Genomic DNA, 26,449 nt, shown 5'->3' with positions numbered 1-26,449 from the left:
CAAAAGCATATACATTACGAGAAGCAGTGCAGGTATGCACATATCAATGTCTGTGCACCACTGGTCCAAAAATGCATGGGCGAGGCCCACAATAGATACCTGTCCACAAACGGAGAGAACACTGCTGGGGCATCAGATCGAAATACAACAGGCACCTCAGGGGGGAGGGAAGGGGGGGGCACCTCAGCCGGATTACAGCAGCACGCCAGATCCACGACGGGGCTCCATGCCCATTGATGTATCCTCGGGAGTGCAAAGTCACAGTCTCTCAAGTCTCTACAGTGGTTGGTTTGCCCACTGAACAATCCTGGGGAGTGCAAAGCCAGAGTCTCTCAAGTCTCTACAGTGGTTGGTTTGCCCACTGAACAATCCTGGGGAGTGCAAAGCCAGAGTCTCTCAAGTCTCTACAGTGGTTGGTTTGCCCACTGAACAATCCTGGGGAGTGCAAAGCCACAGTCTCTCAAGTCTCTACAGTGGTTGGTTTGCCCACTGAACAATCCTGGGGAGTGCAAAGCCACAGTCTCTCAAGTCTCTACAGTGGTTGGTTTGCCCACTGAACAATCCTGGGGAGTGCAAAGCCACAGTCTCTCAAGTGGATAACAATCTCCACTGGTTCTGGAGGGGGAATGGTGCCCACACTGCATTAAGCTCCCCGTGACGGTTCCTGTTCCATCACAGTCCCAGCTGTACATGGGATAACGATGCTTGATGTGGCGGTGTTTCCTTGTTCAGCGGTGCTTTGCCATGGCGGTCTCTGATCTGTTCAGCGGTTCTCTGCCCTGTTCAGCGGTGCTTTGCCCTGTTCAGCAGTCTTCACCATGGCGGTGATTCCCTTGTTCAGCGGTGCTTTGCCATGGTGGCCTCTGATCTGTTCAGCGGTTCTCTGCCCTGTTCAGCGGTGCTGTGCCCTGTTCAGCGGTCTTCATCATGGCGGTGATTCCCTTGTTCAGCGGTGCTTTGCCATGGTGGTCTCTGACCTGTGCATTGGTGTGTGACATGACGGTCCCTCATTTTCCAGCGGGGCTGTGGCAGCCGGGGCCATCCTGGGCACTGACTCTGGGGGTGGTCTCCTGACCAGTGACGATACTCCTGCCCTCCTGGGCACTGACTCTGGCGGTGGTCTTCTGACCAGTGACGATACTCCTGCCCTCCTGGGAACTGACTCTGGCGGTGGTCTCCTGACCAGTGATGATACTCCTGCCCTCCTGGGCACTGACTCTGGCGGTGGTCTCCTGACCAGTGACGACGGTGCTGGCGGTGGCGTCCCGGCCACCGGGTAGGATGTCTCCCTTCTCCGCCGTGATGCTCTCACCAGACTGTGCAGACTTCCTCTGGCCCTTCACCACCTTTGGAGGAGTCACAGCTGACTCTGCAATCCCCCTGGGACCCTTGTGAGCAGTTTTGCCGCCAGGAGTCTTCACCCTGTCCCGTCGGCCACTTTCCAACTTGAGATGCTTTATAGGGGGTGGACTGGCAGTGCTTTGGCTCCGTGTCACACTGTCTGCCCTGGTGGCCGGTGCACTCCACACACCTGTAACACGCACCACTGGTACTGGAGTCTTTTTGGCTGAGGCGCTACTACGGGACTTATGAATTGGAGGGGTGGGGATGGGGGGCAAAGAGGTCAACGTTGCTGAGGGAGAGTTTCTGACGAACACTAGGATGGGTAGCTGGAGGGGGTCTGGGAGTGGAGGAAGAGGAGGTGGTTGTAGGAGGTGTCACTTTAGGTGTTTTGGTTGCAGGTACTGGAGGCTGTCGTGAGGTGGATGGATGTTGGGTGTGTGGGTGCCCACGTTTGTGTACTTTCGGAGGGGGCGTCACAGACACACTGGGAGAGGACACAGGGGACGTGTAAATGGGAGTGGGGGTGGTGAGTGCAGGTGAGCGGGGTGTGGTGCTGGGTGTTCTGGTGCGAGTCCTAGTGCCTGTAGATGTAGTGCATGCAGGTGAGAGTGTAGACGACACTGGGAGGGAGGAGGGAGACGATAAGGAGGGGGACACAGTGGAGGCCGTGGATGTTGCTGTGTCTGTATGTGTCTGATGCTTGTGTGAGTGCCTGTGGGATGTGTGGTGCCTATGTTTGCCTGAGCTACTTTTGTGTGTTGAGGTGTGTGCATGCTTGTCTGATGGTGTGCTTGGGATAGGCTGGGGTACAGGGGCTTGGGTATGGGTGGAGGAAGTTGGAGGGGGGAGGCTAGACACAGGGACAATGGCTGCCATCAGTGCTGAGGCCAAAGATTGCAGGGTCCGATGAAGGGCAGCCTGACCAGAATGAATGCCCTCCAGGAATGCATTACCGTGTTGCAACTCCCTTTCTACACCCTGGATGGCATTCACAATGGTAGACTGCCCAACAGTGAGTGACCTGAGGAGGTCAATGGCCTCCTCACTGAGGGCAGCAGGGGTGACATGGGCAGGGGCTGAGGTGCCTGGGGCGAAGGTGATGCCCACCCTCCTGGGTGAGCGGGCACGGGGCGAATGCTGAGGGGCTGCTGGGAGGGCGGTGCTGGTAGGGGAGGTGGCGGCTGTACCTGTAGAATTTGGGGCACAGATGGTGCCGCCACCGCAAGGGAGCTCCCATCGGCGGACGAGTCCATGTCGCTGGTTGGTGATCCGGTGCCCGACGTGAAGCTCCCCTCGCCATCCGTCCCACTGGTGCATTCTGAGTCCGTGGTGTGGCCCTCCATGGCCATGTGGGATGCAGCTCCCTCGTGCTCCGTGCTCCGGTGCCACTGTACCTCCGCCTGATGATGCTGATGCACAAAAGAACAGGGAGAGCAGAGGGGGGGGAACGACAGAAGAAAGACAGGTTGAGTGCATCGCTTACCGCTACCGTTGGCGGACAATACAGACACAGCAGCCCCCTGCACTATGCGGTGCTCGTGGCCTCTTCAGATGCAATTCCTGGGATATGGCTACATCGCTATGGTGGACATCTGCACACATGGATGCCACAGGGGCATGTGTACCTGTACTTGGCACTCTACTGCAGTGGGGTGGAGTGCCACATGGCCTGCATTACAGAGGGGCCTAGCCTGTGGAAGTTGCCCTGGCCTAGGGAAAACCCACAGCCCTCCTCCCACACCTAGACCCCTCAACTGCGCGCAAAGTCCCCAGAATGAGGGTGTACTCACCCCCTTGTGTCTGCTGGGATGCCCTCAAGCGCCCATCCAACTCAGGGTAGGCCACCGCCAGGATCCGGAACATCAGGGGGGTCATGGGGCAATGGGCACCCCTCCCATGTTGGGAGGCCACCCCCAGCTGAGCCTCCGCCGTCTTCTTGCTCCAGCGGCGAATGTCCTCCCATCTTTTACGGCAGTGGGTGCCCCGTCTCTGGTGGACCCCCAGGGTCCGGACGTCCTTGGCGATGGCATGCCAAATGTCCTTCTTCTGGTGGGCGCTGACCTACATGACATGCACAGGGGAAGAAGAGAAGTCATTAGCAAGAGCACCATCGAAGTGAGACCCTTGACATGTGGCACATGCATTCACAGTCCTTCATGTTCACTGCACTCTGCCCCCTTCCCTCTTACAACCAGCCCTCTCCACCCAGGCATAGCCCATACAACGTGCTCCCTGTGTACTTACCTGTTGGTCTGGAGGACCGTAGAGTAGCGTGTACTGGGGGAGGACCCCGTCCACGAGCTTCTCCAACTCCTGAGCAATGAAGGCAGGGGCCCTTTCCCCAGACGCAGCAGCCATTGTCTCTTCCAGACCGAGGTCACAGCAGCACTTGCAGTGTAGGTCCTCTCCTGTCGAAGATCAGGTATCAAGTGATTGAACAGATAGACCGCCTACCGCGACGGTGTACAACGCCAGCGCAGTTACCTCACATCCCATTGTCCCAGTTTAGAGGTCAGGCAGCCGCCATTTCAGGGGCCCACATGGCTTCATTTGCAACTGCGTCACACATACCTGGGCCTACACTCGACACACATTCAGGAAGATTTTTGTCTTTGGTGTCGTGTTCTGTGTATCTGTGGGTACATACCTGGGATTTTGTTGACTCTGTGGTCGCTGTTGTCCTTCCTAGGCACCGTCAGCTTGGACATTTGAGAAGATGGCGGAATCCTCCGGTCTACCGACCGCTGGCGGACCTGTTGACAATGGAGGAGCGACATCTACTCATCACCTACAGGTTTGACCGTGCCACTATCCAGGAACTATGTACCCAGTTGGAGCCAGACCTGATGTCACCAATCCGCCATCCCACAGGAATCCCCCCTGACGTGCAGGTGCTGTCAGTGCTCCATTTCCTTGCAAGTGGATCGTTTCAGACAACAGTGGCCATGGCATCAGGGATGTCCCAGCCTATGTTTTCCAACGTGTTGTCCAGAGTGTTGTCTGCCCTGCTGAAACACGTAAGGAGCTACTTCGTTTTCCCTCAGGTGGAGGATTTGCCTACAGTGAAAGGTGACTTCTATGCCCTTGGACATATCCCCAACATCATCGGTGCTATTGATGGGACCCATGTATCTCTGGTCCCCCCCACAGGAGTGAACAGGTGTACAGGAACCGGAAGAATTATCATTCCATGAATGTACAGATGGTATGTTTAGCAGACCAGTACATCTCGCAGGTAAATGCTATGTTCCCTGGCTCAGTGCATGACGCCTACATCCTTCGCAATAGCAGCATCCCTTATGTGATGGGTCAACTCCAGAGGCACCGGGTGTGGTTATTGGGGGACTCTGGTTACCCCAACCTGTCCTGGCTATTGACCCCAGTGAGGAATCCCAGGACCAGGGCAGAGGAACGCTACAATGAGTCCAGTCCATTAGTCACACAGGTGCACTGCCCATATGGGCACAGGAAGTGGAGATGGGGCAGTTCCAATCGGGACAGGGTAACTAAGGGCCAGATGCAGGAAACACTTTGCGAGTCGCAAACAGCAAAATCTGCCGTTTGCGACTCGCAAATGCGTGTTTCCAATGCAGATATGCATTTTGCGAGTCGGGACCGACTCGCAAAATGCATTTCAGAATCGCAAATAGGAAGGGGTGTTCCCTTCCTATTTGCGATTCGTAGTGGTATGCAATACCATTTGCGACCGCATATGCGGTCGCAAATGGTGTCGCAGTTACCATCCACTTGAAGTGGATGGTAACCCACTCGCAAATTGGAAGGGGTCCCCATGGGACCCCTTCCCCTTTGTCAATGGACCCAAAATTAATTTTTCAGGGCAGACCACTACCTGCCCTGAAAAAATACCGAAACTAAAGGTTTTTTTTTTTTTAAGTGCAGCTCGTTTTCCTTTAAGGAAAACAGGCTACACTTAAAAAAAAAACTGCTTTATTTAAAAGCAGTCACGAACATGGAGGTCTGCTGACTACAGCAGGCCTCCATGTTTGCGAGTGCCTATAGTCGGTATGGGGCCGCAATTTGCGACCCACCTCATTAATATTAATGAGGTGGGTCTCTGCGACCCCATACCGACTCGCAGACGGTGTCTGAGACACCGTTCGGCATTGCAAATTGCGACTTGCAATTTGCGAGTCGGAAGGACTCGCAAATTGCAAGTCGCAATTTGCAATTTTTCTACATCTGGCCCAAAGTGAGACAGTGGGAGGACAATCAGGGTGGTCTCATTTCCTGGCGGTGGTCTTGCCATCTTGCTCTGTCCTGTTCCTGGATCTCAGGGACCGCTTGCGGGGTGGTTGTCCGTCTGCAGGGGGTGGGGTGCTGGTATGGTGGTCCTGTGGTGGGGCATCCTGTCCACTAGCGCCGGCGGAGGTGGTGGGCAGTTCATCGTCCATGCCAGTGTCAGGGGCCCCTTGGAGTGCCACGGTGTCCCTCATGGTCTTTTGTATGTCCTTCAGCACCCCTACGATGGTGCCCAGGGCGGAGCTGATGGTTCTGAGCTCCTCCCTGAACCCCAAATACAGTTCATCCTGCATGCGCTGGCCAGGACCATCGCCATCGTCTCCTGGGAGTGGTGGTAGGCTCCCATGATGGAGGAGAGGGCCTCGTGGAGGGTGGGTTCCCTTGGCCTGTCCGCCCCCTGTCGCACAGCAGCCCTCCCAGTTCCCCTGTGTTCCTGTGCCTCCGTCCCCTGGACCGTGTGCCCACTACCACTGCCCCCAGGTCCCTGTTGTTGTTGGGGTGGTGGGTTATCCTGGGTTCCCTTTAGTGGTGGACACACCGCTGAGTGACGGGTCCTGGGGACGGAGGTATGGGCCCGCTGGGTGGGTGCTGTGCTGGTGTTACCAGAGGGTGGAAGGTCAGTGTTGGGCTGTGCCTGTGCAAGGGGAACCGACTGTCCCGAGGCCCACGATGGTCCGGGCTGGTCATCAGGATCCAGTAGGGCAGAGCTGCTGTCGTCACTATGGGCCTCTTCTGTGGGTGGAGTGGAGTTGTCTGGACCCTCCGGTGTGGTGATGTTCCGTAGTGGTCCTGCAGGGATATAAGAGCATGATTAGTGCATATGTGTGAGTAATGGTGTGCAATGGGTGGGTGTTTGTGTATCCCAGTGCAAGCATTCCTGTGTGTGGGTTTGTGTGATGATGGTTAGGGGGTTGTTATGGGTATGTGCAGTGAGCATGCTTTGGTGAGGGCTGACCATGCTTTGTTTTTCCATGCGGGGCTTGATGTTGGGATGGGTGTTTTGTGTTATGAGTACATTAGTGAGGAGTTGGAGTGATAGGGGAGGGGTTGGGGTGGGGGTGTGTGATGGCATGCAGGTAGGGTGGGGGATATGATAGTTGAGATTTAACTTACCAGTGTCCATTCCTCCACTGACTCCTCCGAGGCCCTCTGGATGCACGATGGTCAAGACTTGCTCCTCCCATGTTGTTAGTTGTGGGGGAGGAGGTGGGGGTCCGCCGCCAGTCCGCTGTACCGCGATGTTGTGCCTGGATACCACAGAACGCACCTTCCCCAGTAGGTCGTTCCACCTCTTCCTGATGTCCTCCCGATTTCTTGGATGCTGTCCCACAGCGTTGACCCTGTCCACGATTCTTTGCCATAGCTCCATCTTCCTGGCTATGGATGTGTGCTGCACCTGTGAGCCAAATAGCTGTGGCTCTACCTGTAGGATTTCCTCCACCATGACCCTGAGCTCCTCCTCGGAAAACCGGGGGTGTCTTTGGCGTGACATGAGATGGTGTGGGTGATGTGTGGGATGGTGTAAGTGTTGATGTGTGTGGTGATGTGTAGTGGTGTGTGGTGTATTGTGCGTGTAATGTTGTATGGGTGATGGTGTTGTGTGCCTCTGTGTGGTGGGGTTCTCAGTTGCTGTGCTCTCTGTCTATCTGGCCTTCGTCTCTGATTTTTGGTCGTAGGGGTTTGTGGGTGATGTGGGTGTGTGTTTTATATTGTGTTGGGTGTGTGGGAGTGGTGTTTGTATGTGTATCAGGTGTGTGTATTTGGAATTGTCCAATGTGGCAGTGTTTTGGAGATGTGTGTGTATTTTGAGCACGGCGGTGTGTACCGCCAATGGAATACCACGGTTGAAAGACCGCCGCGTGGATTCGTTGGTCGTGATAGCGGGGGCGTGTTTCTGTTGGCGTGACGGTGTCGGTTTTGTTTTCGCCAGTTTATCACTGACCTTTGGTGTGGCGGTCTTGTGTGGGTGTCTGAATTTTGGCGGATTTCGAGATGTGTGTCATAATAGCTGTGGCGGAATTCCGCGGAGGTGTTTTGGCGGTCTTCTGCACGGCGGTAAGCGCCTTTTACCGCCAATGTTGTAATGAGGGCCTATATTTGAACGACTCAGATAACAATGACTGTATTGTTATGAAATATGTGAAAGAAAACTCTAGGTCTACATCAAACGCTGTTAAAACAGAATACGCAGTTTGTCAAAATTGTAGGGTCGTGTAACTCCTCTTATGTGTAATGGTGACTGTCTAAAACAAAATAATAAAAACCTGAATGTAGACTCAGTATCTTTATTCCAAAGCAAGTACACACATTTGAAATGTTTTTAAAAGAGGACAGAAACACTTTGAAAAGTTTAAAGGTTTAGTTTTTTTGTGGTATAAGCATCATACTGATAAATTTACTAAAGAAATAAAAGAAGAAAAACATCAAAACTTTAACTATGGCAAAACTATACACACAGACACAGGCACACATATACAAAGGTTCAAAAGTCAGAAGAAACATCAGAAATTTAACCACGTGTTCATTTTGGACAATGTTGTTTTTTTAGGTTCCAGAGGAAGAGCCGTACTGCTCCAAGAGAGGGATAACAGGGGACAGAAAGGGGATGCTAGCATCTTATGGAGGAGGTTAAAAACAACAGATGTTGGAGTACTTGGGGGGCTGTAAGTTGGATCTTTGAAACTTTCAGGCATTTGCCTGTGTCCAGCATTACCGACGATCGTCAAAGGAATGTCAAGTTCTGCAGAGGCTTTCAGAAACTGTTCCCAACCTCTCGGGAGCGATAGTCTTTTGGGGTGCGTAAGACCTTTGACTAGGTCATGCATATGGGATCCAACAACCAGCTGACCTTTTTAGAGGAATTTGCCTCTCTCATTCCATGAAGACAGGTCTTTAGAAGTTTACATTTTACTTAGAAACATTTGCGCAACCCCTCTGAACCTTTGACTTATATTTTTTTTTAAGTTCTTCAACAACGATATCTGAGGAATGTGGTAGTTCTTGTGGTGTTAAAGTGGGTTGTGAAGGCTGTTCAGAGTCAGGGGCATATAGAAGCAACCTGTTTTTTCAGCAATCAACTGCCTGTAATATTTTTAAAGATTTTTGAAGAGCGTTGGAGAGCTGCTTTGTCTAAGGTTTTAAAAATGTCTTGGCATCCAGGCTCTGTGTCTCATTTTTCCAGATATTCCAGGCGCCACCTGTAGACTGTTCAAGCTGCTATTGTGGTACCAACTACATCTTTTGGGGATGAACCATTAGTTCGGTGTTAGGAGGCAGGTAATGAGCAGTATGCCTATGCCCAATAAAGAACCTATAAAACCCCTGACTGCTTTACCACTTTCTTCGTAGAAATGAGAGAAGCCCTTTTATTACTGAGCTTCTTGATAAGGTAGCGTTTCTTCTTCAAAATACGGAACTGGCGCTCTAGCATACGGACATTACCTTCATGGTGTTTAGGGTAATTTCTGAAATGGCAGCCACTAAGTCGTTCAATGCTGCACATAGAATGGCCTTTCGTTGCAGAGTGTTAGCTGTGACTAGCATTTTTAGGAAGGCTAAATTACAACGTAGATGCAAGGACATGGTTTATACCGCGTATTTTAAGGTCCAGAGTGCAAATGTTATGGGAGTCTCTTTAAGGATTATGTTTAAAGGCTTTGGGCTTGGTTTTAGGTATGTAAGCGATGGGGGAAGTGGGTGGGAAAATACCAGTGCGCAGTCTGGAGTCTTCTAGAGTATTGGGCTTTAAGTCTACCAGTAAGTAACTGTGGGGGTTCTTGGTATCGTTGTTAAGCTTGACCGCCCTGCTAGACTCCATGGACAACCTGGGACTCAAACTGATTGTCATGTCATCAACCCCACGCACACCACCTGCCACACCCTCCACCCAATCTTCACGTCCAGTGACAAAATGCAGTTTAGCCACACAACCGAGCTCACCTGGACGGACCACAGCATCGTCCACTTTACCATCGATGTAAAACGACATGCTACCCTCCCCTGCCACCTGCCACAGCTAGAACACCATCACCGAATCCAAATGGAGAACCACTCTCAACACCACCACCCTCCACATGTCCAACGATGTGAATGAAGCTGCCACCCACTTTTCGGAATGGGTCACCACCAGCGCCGATTTCATCGCACCCATCAAACCCCTTTGCAACAGCAGGACCAACAAACATGCAACTGGTTCAGTCCCAAACCCAAAGCAGAAAAATGGAAATGCAGACTGCTGGAGAACCGCTGGTGCACTAGCGAAGACCCAGGCGACCGCACAGCCTTCAAGGCAGCCTCAAATCCTACCACCACGCCATCAAAGAAGCAAAGAAAACCCTACTAGCCACTTGCCTCCAATCCACAAATGGCACCAAAGAACTATTCCAAATCATCAGAGAAATCTCCTCTCCAGATGTCATTGAAAACACCATTCCACAAATCAAATCAAATCAAATCATTAACATTTATAAAGCGCGCTACTCACCCGTGCGGGTCTCAAGGCGCTAGGGGGGAAAGGGGGGGTTATCGCTGCTCGAACAGCCAAGTCTTTAGGAGTCTCCGGAAAGCGGAGTGGTCCTGGGTGGTCCTGAGGCTGGTGGGGAGGGAGTTCCAGGTCTTGGCCGCCAGGAAGGAGAAAGATCTCCCACCCGCCGTGGAGCGGCGGGTGCGAGGGACGGCAGCAAGTGCGAGGCCAGCGGAGCGGAGGGGGCGGGTGGGGACGTAGAAGCTGAGGCGTCTGTTGAGGTATTCCGGTCCCTTGTTGTGGAGGGCTTTGTGTGCGTGGGTGAGAAGACGGAAGGTGATCCTTTTGCTGACTGGGAGCCAATGCAGGTGTCTCAGGTGTGCGGAGATGTGGCTGTTGCGGGGTACGTCGAGGATGAGGCGGGCCGAGGCGTTTTGGATGCGTTGCAGGCGGTTTTGGAGTTTGGCGGTGGTCCCGGCGTAGAGGGTGTTGCCGTAGTCCAGGCGACTCGTGACAAGGGCGTGGGTCACGGTTTTTCTGGTGTCGGCGGGGATCCAGCGGAAGATCTTGCGGAGCATGCGGAGAGTGAGGAAGCAGGCGGAGGACACGGCGTTGACTTGCTTGGTCATGGTGAGAAGAGGGTCCAAGATGAAGCCGAGGTTGCGGGCGTGGTCTGCGGGGGTAGGTGCGGTGCCGAGGGCCGTGGGCCACCAGGAGTCGTCCCAGGCGGACGGGGTGTTGCCGAGGATGAGGACTTCCGTTTTTTCAGAGTTCAGCTTTAGGCGGCTGAGCCTCAACCAATCTGCGACGTCCTTCATACCCTCTTGTAGGTTGGTCTTGGCGCTGGCGGGGTCCTTGGTGAGGGAGAGTACAAGTTGGGTGTCGTCGGCGTAGGAGGTGATGATGATGTCGTGCTTGCGTACGATGTCGGCGAGGGGGCTCATGTAGACATTGAAGTGTGTCGGGCTGAGCGATGAGCCTTGAGGTACGCCGCAGATGATCTTGGTGGGTTCTGAGCGAAACGGAGGGAGGTAAACTCTTTGGGAGCGGTTAGCGAGGAAGGAGGCGATCCAGTCCAGGGCCTGGCCTTGGATCCCGGTGGAGCGTAGGCGGGTGATTAGGGTGCGGTGACAGACGGTGTCAAAGGCAGCCGAGAGGTCGAGGAGAATGAGGGCGACTGTTTCACCGTTGTCCATCAGGGTTCTGATGTCGTCTGTGACTGAGATGAGGGCGGTTTCCGTGCTGTGGTTGGTTCGGAATCCGGTTTGTGAAGGGTCGAGCAGGTTGTTGTCTTCCAGGAAGGTGGTCAGCTGTTTGTTGACGGTCTTTTCTATTACCTTGGCTGGGAAAGGTAGAAGAGAGATGGGGCGGAAGTTTTTCAGGTCGCTTGGGTCAGCCGTAGGTTTCTTTAGTAGGGCGTTGACTTCAGCGTGCTTCCAGCATTCGGGGAAGGTAGCAGAAGAAAAAGAAGAGTTGATGACGGTCTGGAGGTGCGGGGCGATGATGTCGTCGGCTTTGTTAAAGATGAAGTGCGGGCAGGGGTCCGAAGGGGCGCCGGAGTGGATAGAGTTCATGATGGATTTGGTTTCTTCCGTGTTGATGTGGGTCCAGTTGTTGAGGGTGATGTCCGGGGAAGCGGGTTCAGTGGTGTATGGTTGGGTCTGGTGTCCGAAGGTGTCGTGGAGGTCGCTGATCTTGCGATGGAAGAAAGTGGCGAGGGATTCGCACAAATCCTGTGAGGGCGTGACGGCGTTGGCGCTGGCGCTGGGGTTGGAGAACTCTTTGACGATGCTGAAGAGTTCTCTGCTGTTGTGGCTGTTTTTGTCTAGTCTGTCGGTGAAAAAGTTCCTTTTGGCAGTGCGGATCAGGTGGTGGTGTTCGCGTGTAGCGTTCTTGAGGGCGGTCATGTTGTCAGCGGTGTGGTCCTTGCGCCAGGCCTTCTCAAGGGCACGACAAGTTTTCTTTGATTCTTTGAGGGTGTCAGAGAACCAGAGAGGTTTTTTGGTGTTGGTCTGTCGATGCGTGCGTTTGAGGGGAGCCAGGTTGTCAGCGCAGTTGGAGATCCAGTTTGTGAGGTTGAGAGCTGCGTCGTTGGGGTCGGTGGTGAGGGTGGGTTGGTTGGCGGCGAGAGCGGAGAAGAGTTGCTCTTCAGGGATCTTGTTCCACTGTCGATGAGGGATGGGTTGAGTGCGGAGGTGGGAGGTCTCGCGTCGGAATGTGAAGTGGACGCAGCTGTGGTCGGTCCAGTGTAGGGCAGAGGTGTGGCTGAAGAAGACGTGTTTGCTGGCGGAGAAGATAGGGTCGAGCGTGTGTCCGGCGATGTGGGTGGCGGTGTTCACCAGTTGTTTGAGGCCGAGGTTGGCGAGGTTGTCGAGCAGGGTGGTGGTGTTGGGGTCGTTGTTTTGTTCCAGATGGAAGTTGAGGTCGCCTAGGAGGATGTAGTCCGGTGAGGCGAGGGCGTGCGGGGAGATGAAGTCGGCGATGGCGTCGCTGAAAGAGGCGCGAGGTCCGGGAGGACGGTAGACGAGGGATCGTCTGAGGGTGGTCCTTGGGTCGGTGCGAATCTGAAAATGCAGGTGTTCAGCGGCGAGGGGGGGGTCTTCGGTGGAGGTGGTGACGCTGATGGAGTCTTTGAAGATGATGGCGACACCACCTCCTACTTGGTTGGTGCGGTCTTTTCTGGAGATCTCCCAGTCACTCTGCAACTCTATCGCCAACTTCTCCCACACCAAGATCGCCAACATCTACAAAACGTTTGAGCCCCAACCACTGCAAATGGACCTCCCAGCTCCTCCCACCACCTTCCCGGCCCACCGCCTGACCGACTGGACCCCCCCCTCAACACCAAAACCACAATGTTCATCATGTCCTCCATCCTTTCCGAAGCCCCAACAGACCTCTGCCTTCACCTGACCCTCAACCTCAGACACAAGGTAATCGGACCCCTGCTCACCAACATCATCAACTTCAGATCCACCACTTTCTTGGAATCATGGAAACACACCAAAGTAAAACCACTTCTGAAAAAAACCACAGCTGACCCATTCAACCTCAAGAACTACCAGCCCCACTCACTCCTCCCCTTACCGACCAAGGTGCTGGAGAAAGCCATCAACCTCCAACTCACAGACTACCTGGAATCAAACCACCTGCATGACCCCGCCTAATCCGTGTTCCGCTCCAACCACTGCACAGAAACCACCCCTATAGTTGCCACAGACAATGTAAGAGCCATCTTAGACTGCAGCAAATCAGCAGCCCTGATTCTCCTTGACGTGTCAGCAGCCTTCGACACTGTGTTCCACCACCTCCTCATCCAAAGACTTCACCACATTGGCATCTGTGGCAAAGCTACTAGCCTCCTTCCTCACCAGCCGCACCGAGAAGGTCTGCCTCCCATCTTACATCTTCGACCCCAAGAGCATCATATTTGATGTACCCCAAGGCTCCTCACTGAGCCCACTCTCTTCAACATCTACATGATGCCACTAACAGCCATCATTTGCAGCTACGATCTCAACATCATCTCATACACCAACGACATCTTAGCTCATACTCTCCCTCTCCAAAGACACAGACACCACCATAGCGAACTTCCAGAAAGCCATGACCTTCGTCACCAACTGGATGAGAACCAACTGCCTCAAACTGCCACTGCCACAAGACAGAAATTCTCCTCTTTAGTAGACCGCCCTCATCATGGGACGATTCCTGGTGGGACCACTGCCCTAGGATCAGAAAAACTACCCCACCACCCACGCTCGTGACCTCAGCATCGTACTCAACAGCGAGCTCTGCATGAGACAACAGGTCAACTCGGTGGCATCTACCTGATTCAATGCCATCAGTATACTCTGCACAATCTTCAGATGGATCCCAAAAGACACCAGAAAAACCGTCAGACAAGCCCTCATCACCAGCTGTCTTAAAGACGGGAACACCCTCTACGCCGGAACCACTAATCCCCTTCTCAACTGCCTCCAAACAATCCAGGACACAGTGGCAAAAGTTATCCTGGATCTGCCGAGATGATCCCACACCACCCCCCACCTCCTCACCCTGCACTGGCTCCCCATCAAGAAGAGATGCACTTCAAATTGCTCACACATGCGCCCTCCACAACAAAGGACCTGAATACCTGAACAACCGCCTGACTTTTCACCAACCCACCAGACACCTGTACTCGGCCTCCCTGGCCCCCACTACCATACCCAGAATCCAGCGCACTCAAGCCGGTGGCTGCTCCTTTTCCTACCTTGCTGCTAAAGCCTGGAACGACTATCTTATCCACCTTCGTACCTCATCCTCCCTTGCCAAATTCAGGAGCCGCCTCAAGACCTGCGTGTTCGAGTAGCTCCCCCTCCCCACGCAGCGCCTGGATAGTCCTGCGGAGATTATCATTCTTTACAAATACTGATTGATTGATCTTTGCGATCTCTTTTAATGGTGTCAACATACGCTTAACCGTTCCTGGTACTTCAGTGCCAATCTTTTGTGTTGGCTCTACGATGGAAACAAAACAAAATACACATTAGAAAAAAAAAGCCTTAAAAAAAATTCTAATCAACTCCATACAACCTTATGATTGTAACCGCCTAACTATTGTTTTACATTTTTTTATAACCCTTCCTAGATGCTGGAGGAACATAATGCTTGAGACAAAATGCATTAGGGTTCTTTTGGCACTACATTTTGTAAAAAACACCTGCTTTGCCCCTCTGTGGAAATCCTTTTTTTATAGCCTGTCTGTCTATATGCCCCAAAGACTTCCTTCTTTTTTCCAGGACTCGTTTAGGTTCCGGCTAAAACGTTTGCTCCAGGGTCTACCTTTTGCTGAGGTTTGGCATAAAGATGAGCTTCCAGGGGCACTGTGAAGAAAAAAATAATCACTGTCACATTTCCAATATAATTCACAGCTTTAGCACACTCTCTGAGGGCAGGATGGCACCATGAGGGGTTTTGGAATATCCAAAACTGTCTCCACTGTTAGGGCTTTGGGGGTAATATTGACACATCATTTATACAAGCCCACCCATATTCACCGGTAATAGAAGGGCTATGCTGAATGCTGTCCGATCTGTCTTTAGACTCTAAGATTTGTTTTAGGGTTTTAATAGCTATCTGCACTCCTGCCTCATAACCTGTAAAAACACACACATAAGAATAGTTTTTTTTAAAAATCTATGATTTTGAGACAATAAGGTTAGCAATGGTCTCAAAATTATAGTACTCTAAATATCTACACTTTGATGAAATTCAGCTGTTTTCCCATGGTTCCATGTTAATTCTGGGAGATTCTGTGTGCAGATCAGACCGATTTGCTTTAAAAAACAACTCTAACAAACAGCACATGTCATAGTTGATTGAGCCATTTAAAAAAATATTCCAGATGTGTTGTTATGTTGTTTCACAATATAATAAATCTTGTAAAGTTGCTGGAACTGGCATTATTATCACACTTTGTAGCAAAAAGGCTTAATTAATGCAGGGGCTTTGAAACGGCACTAAACACTTCTGGCATCTAAGCACAGAAGCTGCAATAGATCCTTAACTCTATAATTACAGAATTGCTCAAAGCATATTAAAATAACTCCTAATCAAACACTAAACATATACAGCTTTTCTTTCTACACCTCCGCCCCTCCTGCCTCCAGGTCTTGTTGGTCAGGGCTTTTAAAAACACATTAAAATCATGTGCTGACCTTTAACCATGGTAATCCCATGGTTTAAACAACAGATTTTGTCTGTACATTTTTGTAAAACACTGATTTTTAAATAGGCAATGCAACACAATGAAAGAAACAACATGGTTCTGCTACCATGCCCTCAAGGGCTGCCTTGTCAAAGTTTTACACTTGTACATAAGCCTGTTACAGAATTGCTCAAAGCGTATTAGTAAATCAACACACATTTTACATCAGAGCAATTTGTGCTACTACATAGAACATTAAACATTCACAAGTAAATATTATAGAGCTAGAGTCTTCTGTGCAAAAAATAAAACAACACAGCCCTTTCATTTTTGAAATTTTTACATTTGCAACTGTTTAGGGATGGTACATTCAGGCTGCTGTTTCTCAATCACAATGTCTCCAACCCTTGGAACTAGCTCAAATCTGACTACAGAGTCCTAGCCTATTCAGCACCGCACTGAGTCCTTTGTCACAACCAATGCCTCAGACAGTGGCCAGTCACAGCCTGCACTGCAGTCCTGTTCAAAGCCTGCTGCCAACCTTTAACCCCTGGCAAACTGTGGTTTAAATAACAGATTTTATTTCCACACAGCCTGCAGCCTCTTAAGCAGATGCAACACAATGAAGCAAATTACTTGCTTCAGTGACCATTCCCTAAATATCAGCAGGAGTCCTTGAGCCCTCAAGAGCTACCTTGTCAAAATTGTATACTTTTACATAAGCCTGTTACAGAACTGCTCAAAGCATATTAGAAATAACTCCTGGTCAACACTTGAAATAAACACATACAGTTTTCTTTCTCTACTGACGCCCCTCCTGCCCCGGTCCTGCTGCTCAGGGTTTTTGAAAGCACATTCAAAGCATGAGGCTGACCTTTAACCCCCATGGCAAACCCTTGGTTTAAATAATAGATTTTATTTGTACATTTTTGTAAGCGCTGATTTCCATGTGACCTGCAGCACACTAAGCTAAGCCGCTATGAAGTTAAGATAACACACTGTTTTTTTCAAACCATAAGTTAAACAGACATTTTCAAGACAAGGAAAAACAGAAACTGTTCAAAGCTTTGCTCCATCTTGCTTGGGGCCCTTCAGTCCACAGGCTTAAACAACATATCTCTGCTGCTTCTGATTGTGTGTGTGTGGCCTTTGAATGGCATTTTATACTTAGTAGAGCTTGCTAATTAGGCATGGGTTCACTTTGAGGAGTACCAGCTATCTGTGTATGGGTTCCATTTCATAGCAGCTGGCTGCTTCTGAGTGTGTGTGTGTGTGTGTGTGTGTGTGTGTGTGTGTGTAGCCTTTGGGATGGTGTTTTATACTAGATAGAGCTTGCTAATTATGCTTGGGTCCACTTTGGAGAGTTGAGGAGTACCAGCCATCTGCGTATGAGTTCCATTTCATAGCAGTTGGATGCTTCTGATTGTGTGAGTGTGTGAGGCCTCGGGACAACATTTTATTCTTAGTAGAGCTTGCTAATTATGAGACGGGAGCATTTTGGGGCATTGAGGAGTACCAGCCATCTGGGTATGGGTTGCATTTCATAGCAGTCTTGATTGAATTATGAATTTGTCTAGACATTTCTAACAAAAGATCTTTTTTAAGTCAAATATTCATCATCCAAGATAAGACAGATCGGCTTAGGGAGACAGTGGGGCCCTGGGGAGGTTCCATCTCTGTATTTGCCCGAACCTCTCGTTGGGGAGCTCTCCAGTTGTCTCATCAAGATTTCACCACTGCCGCTGTCTGAGTATGCCGTGGCTTGTTTTGTTAGAGACTCACATATTGTGCACCCCAGAAAGAGTTGCAATTTCGCCTGTGACAAAGCCCTAACAAAAAAAGCATTCTAACCATGTTTTAGGACAATGAGCACACAACTAGGATGATGTCAAAACACGTGACCCAACCCAGTCACGTGTCCCAACCTGGTCATGTGACCCCCAGGAAGTGACCTCTCTGCTGGGGAGGGCCCCCAGGGAAGTCTCGAAGCGATGTCACTTCCAGGGGTGGGACAACTGTCACTTTTTGCACAATAGCAGAAGGTATCCCTCCTTAATATATATATATATATATATATATATATATATATATATATATGCATATATATATATATATATATATATATATATATATATATATATATATACTTTCTTCCTACTTCAAGGAAGACAGGCATGCCATAAAGCGAGTTAAGTATTCCTCCAAATATGGAAAAACAGGAACGCGTTTCGGCATATCAATGCCTTTGTCAGCCTTTTGGGGGCCATATTTTCCCTTTTATTTATACAACATGTGACCTATCTAAACTACCACATTAATAAAAACAAACATTATTTTTGCATTTTATCGTCATATCATTGTAGTGCTGGCTCAAATTACAAGCAATACCTGCAATCCTGGGCTGATAACATTTAACAACATTCTTTCAGATTTCTGATGGTAAATCCACCCAATTTTCTCATAACATGATAGATGGTACATAACCTTTGCTTGTAAAGCATACCTACATGTTTGCAATGGAACGTCTCAAAAAATCCTCAAAAGATTACAAAAGTTTGCATGTTAGCTTGACGTTAGTGTTTATAATCACATCTAAATGACATTGCTAAATGACGCAGCCCAAGATTGCAGGTATTTGGATCTGCCTATAAAGCGTAATAAGTTTTTAGCTAATTTATTTAAAAATTGTGGTGTAAGTGTGCACTGTGGCAAAACATTAAAAAATATATTCTTTTCAGGTACACCTCCTGAACTTTCCTCCAGTAAAGCCCATCAATTTGAACGCTCATTACAAGTTCCTTGATAAATGAATATCCTGAAAATCTGACAGGAATCTGGATGTATGTTCAACACTCTTTACCCTTACTGAAGAGAAGGGTTCAAATAAGATGTTGGGATGTGTTGAGTGAGGTGTGGGAGATTAAAAGAAGTGTAGTAAATAGAGTGTGGCGAAGGTGCAGCTCTTACTTACACATAAAATACTGCGGTAAAGATTGAGAGTTGATGCTTTGTGCAAGAAGATACCTACCAAATTATAGAATTAATCATCACATTACCGCTACAATGTTGTCCCCAAGCCAGGATCTTCTGAAAAGTCATGTGTTGAAAAACTATACAATGTACAATATAGAAATCACAAAATGTAGTTTAAAATGCTCAAAATAATGTACTACTAAAAGGGCTGAAAGAGCTTAACTTGGCTGTGCCATTATGCCTTATAAAATGTGAATTAAGGGAGTGGTTATTTCCTTATGCAAGCGTGTGAAAATGGATTTCCCCCATAACGTGGTGCACCAGAATGCATACAAGTAAAGTGCACGGATGATAATAATCGTACATGTCATGCACATTTATTCATCGATTGCAAATATATTCATGTTAAAGTATGTCAGAGAATGTTATTTCTATAGTCATTTTGTATTCACTGAGAGAAATGTGTTTAAAATCATTTGACGAAAAGTACAATATATAGAAACGTTAGCTTGGCCTGAGTGAAGGCCCACATTTTTTCTGTGTTTAATCTTCAATGTGAAAGTTTGTTTTATTGCATGTTTCTCTAAGCTGCAGGGACAGTATTATGAGCTTGAGGCTAATAAAGATTCTATTGTGCTGAAAAGAGGAGAGGGCCTGAGATGACGTGTTACCAAGGTTGAAGAGGACTAATGTGGAGACAGCAATCAAATACTCCTCTGAATTTCTGAGCACGGAGTGAACTAAAGGATGTTTCAAGGTTCAGATGCCAATTAGGCAGTTGATAGAGTTGTTGATTAGGGAAACATTTCTTCATTGATGTCACTCCTTGGAAGGATTGAGATTTAAGAGTGGTATAGTTAGCTGAAGGGCAGATATATTTTTTCACTTTTGAGCAGAGCAAACCCCTCTGAGGCACAGACCTCGATCTGAAAATACTTGGCAGCTTTACGCTGCACCCACCTCTCTTGACAGAACATTACAAAGAAGTGCTGACACTTTTCTCTGAACCCTAGTTAGGTAGATACGATAAGTAGATATTCAAATCAAATGGTTAGGGAGGATGATTTATCTCTTCAAATTCAAAGCATCATATGCTTTCCCTTCTGTTTTGTATTGCTGTTATTGAAATATTAGTTTTCTATATGATGATTACATTTAGAGTAGTTTGTAGTTTTGATTCTCCTTTGGGGATGCTTTACATTTACTCTATGGTTTTGAGACTCATTTATGTACTTTTACTTTGAGTCTGCAATAAACCTTTAACCTTAATTTGGTCTCCGAGATTTAATGTGTAGGTGGCAGGTTACACTGTGATAGATAAACTACTGGAAAATGTACCTTCTCACCCCTAAGAAAGGGAAAGGATTCATTGAGCTCAAGAGATTAGAAATAGTATCCACAGCTTGATCAGGGCTTTTTTATAGTACTAAACATAAATGAAACGAGATCAGACAATTAGCCCTCTGTATTACTAGATTGCCACATAGCCTTACAAATACTGAAACACAGATTGTGGTAGAAATGCATTCAGTGCATATTAGTGAACATCATATTCATCCAGTTGGAAATTTGCATTGTGTAAACAGTAACAGTGGGAAAAATCATTGATGCAGCATTTCAGTGGTCTTGATTTAGAGTAGCCACTTTCCTCAGGACTGACAATTTAATAGACTAATTAGGGCACAACTACAGTAATATATCTCAAGCAAGATTTACAACAGCTGAAAGGGATAAGTATACAGCTCTCAGCAGAATGTGTACTAAGGTAGGTACATCACCTCCTCAGAAAACATTTTACAGGCGCCAGTCTGTGCATTCAAAAACCATTGTAACATGCAATGTCTCCAAATGTAGGATACCTCCCCTGATGTATAATCAATGCTTGATTCATTCGAACATACTGCAGTGCAATATATGTGAGGTACCCGATTGTACAACAATAATGGGGGGTCTCGACTTACTGTAGAGAACTTGAAAACAGCTGAAGAATTGATTATACATTGGGGACATTTCACTTGGCGCCTTTGTGTGTCACTATGGTTTTTGAATGTGCTACATGTGCTGCAAGGTGTACTTGTGTAAGATGTGGGCACTGAGGCTCAGTTTGATGTCAATGTGGACGCCCAGGAACTTTGCACAGTTGAAAATCCCTGGAGTGAAACCTTTCAGGTTCATATTTGAGAGTGATTTTTGTACTATATGATATGTGTTGCCCTTGGTGACACGCATAAATTCAGTCTTGTTGATAGGAGTTAGAATGAAGGATTAAAACACACTTCTGAACTGTGGTGAAGCAATTCTCTAATTGGTCGATGTCATGTCCAAATCAGATTCTCAGGTTCAGCTGGGTGTCATCTACATATTGTGAAGATGCAGGTTAGGAGGTCTCCCAAAAGTTCCTCTTAGATATTGAAGGTTACTGCTAAGGGTATTGAGCCTTAGTTCACCATAGGAGATTAGGCTGGTGTGGGTCTGGAAGAGCCGACTTGAACCTACTTGATTCTGTACTTCAGGCAAGGCGTAAAACACTGCAAACTGATTTCATGGTGATCATCAGTATCAAAAGTTGCAGAGAGGTTGAGGAGGGCAAGAAAATGGAAGTCAGAGAAAAGTATTGTGGTTGTTTCTGTACTGTAGTCTGAATTTAGACTGGTAGTTTTGCAGGAGGGCATTAGTTTGAGCTACTGGGGGCAACAGTTTTCTCAATGATCAACACCAGGGGTAATGGGGAAGTGATCTGATGGCAGTTAGGGAAGACATCGTGGGTCAACATGGGCTTCTTCAGAAGATGAAAAATGTGCCTGGTCTTGAGAGGATACACAAAGATGCCTTAGCTAAAAGAAACTATCACAATTATCACAACCACATGTGGGAACATCATTAGTGTACAGGCAGCAAGGGTCTTATGGCACAGAGTCAGGAGGGGCAGAATTGCGAGAGATAATGGCCAAATGTGTAGTCAGTCTATCATGACCATGATATTATGCTCAGGTGATATTTTAGAGTCAATATTCTAGTTGAATATAAAAAATAACTAGTCAAATATCGCTGGAATGCAAAACGTAATCCACATATACATTTCAGTGCCATATGGGTGTTTATGCAGTGCTAGTGGGAAAACTTGTTTTGAGAATAATAGAATACATGTCTTTGGCGGTAGGTATAGAGTCTGACTTATAAATAGTTGATGTTCAGTAGAGTTGTAGTGTTTCACTTAAATCTCCTTCACATATGAAAATTGGATGACTGTGTGTAAGTGGCTTTTGGAGTTAGGTAGAGGGTGGCCAAAACATCAGCTCAGAGGGAGGTCAAGGCAGACCATTTAGGTTTGGTGTGTATAGGGACACATAATGTGTTGTCATATTTTGTCAAGTACAAACATGCAGTGGACCACACTAGAAACAACTCACTTGCATATAATATGAATTGCAGAGATATGTAATTTAAATACAATAAAGCATATCTCTCGAGTCTTTTCTACAAATATACAAAATTAGCTTTATTAAGATCTAAACATATATAGGTTCAATCATTATATAGTAATACCACATAATTATAGCAACATAATATGAAAGTTGATTAAATGACTAAAGGAAAGAAACCACCTGTCACCTCAAATAAATACCAAAAGTAACCTCCAAGCTTCCAGATATACTTCCATCAAACATACCCACACATCCACATACAAACCCTCTCACCCATTAATAAAAGCATCAATGCAAAACAAATTACATCAATTATTACAATACTAAATAATTAATGATCTTCAGTCTATAACTGGCCAACTCTAAACAGTTTCATAATCTGTTAATTTCAATGTGTGCTGAATCAGCTCTAGTTTCAATGTACGCCCAATATAACATAATGAACAGTCTATGTGGATAGAGTACGCCAATATAAAGACATGCAAGTTCAATATGGGTTGGATACGCCTACGTGCGTTTCGGTGTATGATCTTCCAACCGAACCACCTTCTTCAGGGCTGTCCAATTCCAAAGAGTTCTTTAGGGGATGATTGTTTAAGGTAACGTGAAATTATAGGCTTCTCCACTCTAATATGATAGAATATGATATCTTTCTTGGGCACTTATTCACCTACTGTACATCACTCAGGCTCTCATGAATCCCCGAGAGCTAGACCTATAAGCTGTACGCAGCAAACAATAGGAGATGGCTACCAGAGGGTATACTTCAGGTGTCCTATTATGGTATATTCTCAGTGGCCATATATGTTCCTCTGTGACTAATCCCGGTCGTGATGGCCCAAAGTCGGGAATGTGCACACTGTGCCTATAGAGCCCATATGTTCCTTATTGCGCAGGCGGATGGTAAAACCTTCATATTTTGTCAATCCTGACCTTGAAGCATAGTTTAATTACTGTGCATTTTTTCTTGGAGTAGGTGATTTGAGGGTGATCAGTGGAGCTTACATAGTGCTTTATTTCTAATAAGAGCACCTTGCTATTGTAGGCGGTTCAATTGTTGAGGCGACTTTGGGCTCTGAGATGAACTATGTGACAGACACTTTTCAGTGTTACTGGGTTTTCTGGCGTCTGTGCTCTCCTCTTCTTTTGTTTTCTGATGGTGCTTTTACTGCGGTGAATAATAATATCTCCTACTAAGATAATTAGGCTTCCCATGGGTTTGACCATGGCTGTGTGAACTTTAGATGAATTAACTGTGTTAATTGTGTGTTTACTTCTAGTGTTTTATCCTTTAAACCGTTAAAAACACATTTATCACGAATAAACATTCAATAACCACAGCTTTGATCAGTGCCTAACATATGAAAACCTTTAATCATTGTAACTAAAGAAATGATGCTGTTAGGTCCTCTTTGCCACAGGCTCTGTGTGGGAACTATAGACTTCATCTTCAGTTTACACATTGGTGAGGACCCTACCACACTCCAATTTGAGAATACACCAAGCCCACAAAGGAAAATGAATTCCTAATTATCGTCACTCTAGCTCCTGGCTTGCACAAGTTGGTTCTTTGCTGCATTTTACCTTGCTGGACAGCATTATTTCACAGCAGAATCATTGCAAAATAAAATCAGCTGGCTGAAGAATATGTTTCTCTCTTATCATATGCAAAGCCATAATCTTTATTTTATTATTGTTGCAGTTGTTATTGCGGTGCCATGTGTTATTTTCTTAATACTTAATAACACTTGCATGATATTAAGTAAATGGAAACATGCTTTATGACTCTAAAATTGAGATATGCCACAGATTTCCCCTTGTCCTCTGCCATTTGATGATCACTATAAAGTCCTTCTTAGGATTCACCTCTTAATCGGGCCAGTAACCAGTATTTCACTTTCACATGATGATTTCAGCTGCTGAAAACACCCCAAATCTTCGAGTGAAAGTCTGTTGAAAGTTAAGAACTATCAGAGGAATCAGACCCAGATGTTCCTCATTTATTAATGGGCCATCAATGTCCATCTCTCAATTTGCTCTATTTTCCTCATCAGGTATCGGTAACTTTGGGATGAGGAAAATACGGGCTGTGCTCCGGGCCACTTGTAATCACAGTCTGAGTCATTTAATCTAAGCTTTAATATTTTTTATGATGAATTATTTATTTTCAGCATTTGTTCTCAGAACGCTACAGCTGAATTCCTTATCAGCAATGTCTCTGTAAATGAGTTAGCATGCATCCACTGTGTTTTGTTTGGGTCATTTGACATGGTCTGCTGATGCCTTGAGTTTACTCTTTGAGTGGGCGATCACAGATGGTGGTTCATCTAGCGTACACAGAGACTATGTTTGCACATTCAGGGTGTGCTTCCGAGGAGCAAGGGACATCAAATGAGTTTTTTCTTTGGTTCAACAAAGGTTTGTCTAGGTAAACATGTAGGTAAAGTCGGTTGACTAAAATTTAACATACTATTTGACAGCTGTTCTGTTTGAAGTATTTGGAATATATATCTTAATTTTTAGTGGCAGCTTTAGATGTAATCTATTTGGTTTCTTTCTCATAATAGCTGTCTCGAGGATTCATTGCAAACCTATCTTATTGTAAGTATAGTAAGATAAAACAAGACTTAATAAAGCCAATCATTTTGGCCTTTAAGTAATGTAACCCATTAGTGTAATGATTATGAATTGTTTTGGTGTTTACTTGTGCAGCAAAATGGCAATCTTATTTATTCTGAGTGCAAAAGTGTATTGGCCTTGCAATTTATCCCTGACCCTCTGTATTTATATAAATGAAAACCACTAGTGTGAGAGCAAAGACAGAACTGGAAATTAAAGAGAGTGGTGGTGTGACATCTGTCAGTGTTAGCACGTCAGACCTTATTAAGTAAACTTACAAGGGAGACGCGTATAGGCTGATGGATCTTTTGACTGCGCTTCGAGTTTTTCCCACCATGAACCCCGTTCCAGTACAAATCAATAACTATAACAATCAATAACATCAATAATCAATAGGAGTCAATAATTTACGCACACCATGACTTTGCGGACGTGAATAACCACACCTTTATGTGATGGTTACAGTGTTTATGTCCCTATAGTAACAATGCATATGTCACGTATGATAGACATACAAAAACAATACTGGCTGACCAAAGCGGCGAAAGAATCTCAATCCAATCAAGGCTTGAGCCACTACACATTCTAAAGTTACCGTAAAATTAGTAGCAAGAATAACTGTGCAAACAAAATAACGTACATTTAGATTTAGCATAGAAAAGGCATCAACTGTCATTACATGTAGGGACTTCATCAGGGTATACCCTAACTATCATTAGATAAGAATACCATGTTTGCACTTCATGCAAAACAATATAGTCAACACAAATTTGGAAAAACATCTAACTATGGCTCTATCAAAATAGTGGTTGGTACCTAGAAACAAAAACAAATAGACATAACAATCAGTAACATTGTCTTTATACCTGTCCTCAATATGATTCAGTAAGCTGTGAGAGTCTTTGTCAATAGGACATCAGTTCGGTAAGCAAGACATCAGGATTCAGCATTAAAGTTCAGAAAAGCAAAGTCTCTTTAAGCAATAAAGTTAAACACTTCTCTTCTCGGGACGGTCAAGGAAAATAATAGAGTATCTCTTAATAAGTAAGCTTCCAAAGAGACGCAAATAGGTCGATGAACCTTTTGGCTCTCTTTGAGGTTTTTCCACCATATATCCCGTGTATGCACAGATCAATAACCAATAACAAACAATAACATTAATAGTCAATAGGAGTCAGTAATTTCACACACCGTGACCTTGCAGTCATGAATAACCACACCTTTAGGTAAAAGTTTGAATATTTATTTCCCTATATTAACAATGCTAATGTTACGTAACTTAATCTCAACATCAAATGATAAACATACAGAAACAACACTGGTTGTCCAAAGCGGTGAATGAATCACAATCTAATCAATGCTTGAGCTTCTACACATTCTAAGGTTACAGTACAAATTAGTAGCATGAATAACTGTGCAAACGATATTACATACATTTAGATTCAGCAAAGAAAATACATCAGCTGTTATTACATGTGGCGAATTTCATCAGTGAGAATCCTACCTATCATCAGATTAGAATAGCATGTTTGGGCCTCTTGCAAAAATATTTAGTCAACACAAATTTGGAAAAGCATCTAACTATTGCTCTAACAAAATTAGCGGTTGGTACCTAGAAACAAAAGCAAGTAGACATAACAATCAATATCATAATCAGTATACCTCTCCTCTATT

The sequence above is a fragment of the Pleurodeles waltl genome, chromosome 1_2 (assembly GCF_031143425.1).
Source record: "Pleurodeles waltl isolate 20211129_DDA chromosome 1_2, aPleWal1.hap1.20221129, whole genome shotgun sequence".
Classification (NCBI taxonomy): Eukaryota; Metazoa; Chordata; class Amphibia; order Caudata; family Salamandridae; genus Pleurodeles; species Pleurodeles waltl.
This window is presented reverse-complemented; position numbering follows the sequence as displayed.